Source organism: Globicephala melas, chromosome 5, assembly GCF_963455315.2.
Source record: "Globicephala melas chromosome 5, mGloMel1.2, whole genome shotgun sequence".
NCBI classification, from domain to species: Eukaryota; Metazoa; Chordata; class Mammalia; order Artiodactyla; family Delphinidae; genus Globicephala; species Globicephala melas.
In genome coordinates this window covers 32,837,754-32,843,204 of record NC_083318.1, presented here as the reverse complement: position 1 = coordinate 32,843,204, position 5,451 = coordinate 32,837,754, and positions in this window count along the sequence as shown.

Sequence of the window (5,451 nt, the reverse complement as noted above, 5' to 3'; positions counted from 1 at the left end):
TGCCTGTGTTCTGGTGGATGAGGCTGGATCTTGTCTTTCTGGTGGGCAGGACTGCATCTGGTAGTGTGTTTTGGGGTGTCTGTGAACTTATTATGATTTTAGGCAACCTCTCCGCTAAAGGGTGGGGTTGTGTTCTTATGTTGCTAGTTGTTTGGCATGGGGTGTCCAGCACTGTAGCTTGCTGGTCGTTGAGTCGAGCTGGGTCTTAGCGTTGAGATGGATATCTCTGGGAAAGCTCTCACCAATTGATATTACGTGGGGCCAGGAGGTCTCTGGTGCTCCAATTTCCTGAACTCAGCTCTCCCACCTCAGAAACTTAGGCCTGACACCTGGCTGGAGCACCAAGACCCTGTCAGCCACATGGCTCAGAAGAAAAGGGAGGGAAAAAAAAAAGAAAATAAATAAAATAAAGTTATTGACATAAAGAATAAACAATATATCATTAAAATAAAAAATAAGAAAGTAATAAAATAAAAAGAAGAGAGCAGCCAACCAGTAAGCAAATCCACCAATGATAACAAGCACTAAAAACTAAACTAAGACAAACATATAAATCAGAGACTAGTCAGTCACATACAGGAAACCCGTAGTCTACAGTTGCTCCCAAAGTCCACTGCCTCAATTTTGGGACAATTCATTGTCTATTCAGGTATTCCGGAGATGAAGGGTACATCAAGTTGATTGTGGAGATTTAATCCACTGCTCTTGAGCCTGCACAGAGAAATTTCCCTGTCTCTTCTTTGTTAGCACAGCTCCTGGGTTTCAGCTTTGGATTTGGCCCCGCCTCTGCACGTAGGTTGCCCTCTGGAATCTGTTCTTTGTCGAGGTGGGGGTGGGTAAAGGAGCAGCTGATTAGGGGGCTCTGGCTCTCTCAGTCCAGGAGGATGGAAGGGTAAGGTAGTTATAATTGGAAGGCGGGTTGAGCCTTCAGTGGCTGAGGCTGGCATGACATTGCAACAGCCTGAGGTGTGCCATGTGTTCTCCTGGGAAACTTGACCCTGGATCATGGGATCCTGGCAGTGGCGGGCTGCACAGCCTCCTGGGAGAGGAGGTATGGCTTAGTGACCTGTGCTTGCACATATCTTCTTGGTGGCTGCAGTAGCAGCGTTAGCGTTTCATGCCCGTCTCTGGTGTCTGCACTGTTAGCCCTGGCTCTGCCTGTCTCTGGAGCTCGTTTAGGCAGTGCTCTGAATCCCCTCTCCTCGCACACCCTGTAACAATGCTCTCTTGCCTCTTAGGCAGGTCCAAAGCTTTTCCCAGACTCCCTCCCAGCTACCTGTGGCACACTAGCCCCCTTAAGGCTCTGTTCACGCAGCCAACCCCAGTCCTCTCCCTGGGATCCAACCTCTGAAGCCCAAGCCTCAACTCCCAGCCCCCAGCTGTCTCGGCGGGTGAGCAAACAAGCCTCTTATGCTGGTGAGTGCTGGTCAGCACCGATCTTCTCTGTGGAAATCTCTCCGCTTTGTCCTCTGCACCCCAGTTGCTGCGCTCTCCTCCGTGGCTCCAAACTCCCCCACCCCCGCCCACCCCCATCTCCAGCAGTGAAGGGGCTTCATAGTGTGTGGAAACTTTTCCTCCTTCACAGCTCCCTTCCAGAGGTGCAGGTCCTGTCCCTATTGTTTTGCCTCTATTTGGCTAATATTGTCACTACAGGTCATCCCAGAGTGTTTTTCTCTTCTCAGAAAATAAGGAGTATTTTCAGCTTCTTTCTATTTGGTAAAATTATCTCCGGACTTTGGAGGTGGAATATTCCTAGTAGGTCCCATATCCACACTGGATCAGTTGTGCTGTGCCTGTTTCCATAGGCAAAAGCGATGACCAGGACAATGAGTTGAGTGTGACTACTGCTGATGGCTCTTTGTGGGAACAGGCCTGGCTTTATTGGCTCTGTCTTGATTCAGGCAGTGATAACCAAGTCCCAGACTGGGAAAAACTCCTTAGAGGGTGAGTTTGGTTTTGCATTTTGCTTTTCCAAACGTTTCTTATTTCAGAATGAGACAGTTGGAAAATACTCACTGACTTTTAACTTGTTTACAGCTTAAGGGGTACATGACATCTCTTATTACTTAAGTTATCATAAAGCTGAATGCTGGAATAATTAATGAAGAATATATTCCATAAATCAAACGATGTTTCTTGTATCACATGTTGAGTTTACTTTTCCTTGTTCTTTATTGGATAAGCCTCCTTGGTTACACATTTCACATCTAATTCCTCTAGCTATAACACCTATATTTTTTCTCAGTTTTTTAAAGGTAATTTATAGTGTTTCCATTGTCAGGGTTTTGAGGACTTTGAGGGGTAGGCTAGATTCACCTTTCCTCAGGAGACTGGAAATGTACCACGTGCTTGACAATATTTTGAATTTTTCCCCCCATAGGACAAATTCCAAGACACATGCGGTAATGAGCCATGACTGAATACAGAACACAGTCTACAGTTAACCTTGTGTATACAGCATGAAGTAGGAACTTATGACCCTTGGTTCCCATCCCTAATTGTTTAGTTCTTTAAGTGCATCAGTTTAAAAGGAAGACACCTCCTACATGTTGACAGGGTTTATTTCTTTTTACGAGGCAAATATCTGGGACAGTAATCTCTGTTGGAATTTTTCTTTGGGTTAGATACATGAAGTAGGAGGGTCACAAGTCCATTTTTATAAAGGTTCATGTGTTACCCACATAAAACTTTTGAATTGTTAAGGAAAATTGTAGCATTATTCTGTACATTGAAAAGCTTTCCAGATTTCATATTTCTTTTCATTATCTTCCCAAATTATTCATCTAGACTTGTTAAAGGAAAATGTATTCATTGTATTAGGTTGATCAAATAAACCATTGAAAAGGGAAGACTAGGTATTTCTTTCTCTGTGGAACCTTTGCTAGGGGTGTGGCCTTCAAGGATGAGGCAGCTGTGTTAGAATTGGTCTGACAGTTTCCTCTGCAGTTTATATTAATGAATTCGTACAGATACACCACACCTTATATGTTGTGTATTCATCAGCCTGCACTGCCAACAGTTATATTACATAGAGTTCAGCATAAGACCCAAGTGTAGAGCTCCAAACCAGCATTTCAGAGCAAAGACTGCACATTCAATTAAACTCAAATTATCCAGTACCACTCTATCCTGTAAAACACCAAAACCAAATAGAAAAGGCAAATTGATACTTACAATGTTTTGCTGTTGCTGCTCGATTCAGTGATTCTCCAGACAGCTATAAACTGAGATCTTGTTTGTGATGCTTCTCTGGCCATGTATCCCCTAGCAGCCTGTATGAAAAAAAAAAAAAAATCAAATGTTATAGGGCTAAAAGTCAGCCCTTGTAAGTAGTGGACTTCAGATCCAAGAGTACACTTTGGCTTTGACAGCTCATGCAATGGCTTCCAAAGGGATTCTTTGCAGATGTTTTTATGCTGTTTATGACATAATGTCTTTCCAGCATAGTCAGATAACTGAAAGTGACCACACAAAAGGAGGGTGATGTTAAGGGAAGAGGGAGGATTCATTTGTGTGCATGATTTCATGAGAAGAGTAATTGGAGCATCACGTACTTCAGGGTGACGGCCAAATAATACACGTTGGGCAGAACCACTTCTTATACTTGCTATTCCAAGAGAACCTGAAATAAAGATGTTACCAGTGCATTTGCAATGAAAATATTCCTTCCTTGAAAATGAAATTGAAGCTGGACCATTGAGATACCCAAAGCTCAAGTTCTTTGTGGCCCAATTTCTTTGAGCAATTTTTATAAACACTTCCTAAGCATTTTATGAGCTATGAAAACAGTGGGGGAAACTGTACAGCCACATAAAGGTCACATGCTAAGTACATTGCTGGAAAACATACAGCAAACATGAGGAATCAGCGAAGCTTCCTGACAATTACTGTGGCCCTAAGGCAGAGTTCTGCCTCAAATTGTGTTTGTTAACCAGTAGGAATGCTTTTAAGGTTTCTCCTGTCACTTGGAATAAAATTTTTAAGTTACAGATGTACAAGGAAAAGTCTTCCATTCATGTAGTTTCATTTTGCTATCATGGTACTGTTGGAAGTAAGAAGAAAGGTATTTTGACTTCAGAGGAGGATTTTTTCTCTTACTCCTAAAATATTGGTCATGTTAGTTTAATATCAGAGATGAATTATTTGGAAGCAAATTATGCAATAGCTTTTTTTCCTTTTGTGTTTCATGATTTATTTTCTGTAATAGTACATAGTTTTGATCCAGTTAGTCTGATTTTGAAGTATTTCTTTTCTTGAGGGCCTCTACATATCTTTCCTCCTTTTATCTCTAGATTAGATTACTGTGGTGTTATTTTAGGGTTCAGAAGCTTCAGTTAAGCAAACCATGTGGAAGTACCTGCAGAATGCTTATCTTAGTGATAGTCAGCAGCTTATATTTCAAGTTTTCTTGGCATCACAAATATGCCAGGAAATGTATTTTGATTTGGATGACGAGGGGCAGTTGAGGGAATTGGAACTTAAAAAAAAAAAATCGAGTTTAGGATTCGAATATATAACATCCTGTGCTTGGATGTTTTTCTAGAATCCAGGAATCCTAGGGAAGAAACACTGATCTCATAGACTTTTAGGGTTGGAAGGGACTTTAGAGATAAGGTGGTCCAACCTCCTCATTTTACAGATAAGAAAACTGAGAGTCTGAGAAGTGACTTACTCAAGCATTACCTTCCCAGATGTTTTGAAATATGATTAATCTTTTAAATGGACTTTGAAAAAGATTCAATAATACATACAATTTTTCATAATAACCAGCTACTTAAGTTTTCTATTAAAGTCAGCCTGATAGAAGGAATAGTTTTGGAAATTAGAACCTTGGCACTTTCAAAGTCCATATTTTTTTAAATAATAAGATCAAACGATACAGATGTACTGTTACAGAAAGTAGAGGCATATTATGATGTTAACCTGAAATGAAAAATGCCCCAAACCAATTCTTTGATCAGGGTAGCACAAAGCTAATTTGTAATAAACATTATTATTCTTTCTAGGCATAGGGCTTAGTCTTTGTTTTAAAAACGACATTTGTTCCCTGTTAGTCTTTTCTTTAGGCTTCTTATTCCAAAGAGCTGTTTTAAGAGGTAAATTATAAGGAAAAGGGGGAAAAAAGTAAATCTTGTAGAAAGAAAGCAAATTAACTCTCAGAAGGAGACACGATAGGGATAAACATTTTAAAAAGAACAGTTAGAGGAGATGTTAAAATTGGAGTTGAAGTCTCTTCAGTGAACTCAGAGTGCTAAAGAGATCAAAACACAAGTGAACTTTACAAAGAGAAAACTGTCTGGTGGCCACAAAATGAAAACCTATTCTAACCAGAAACTCACAGATACTTACCCTTGGTGTAAAGTAGAACCCAGTGAGAGAAATTAATGACAACATGAAGCCTATCATGAACAACTGAAAAAAAAGTTTTAAAATCACACATTCTACTGATTA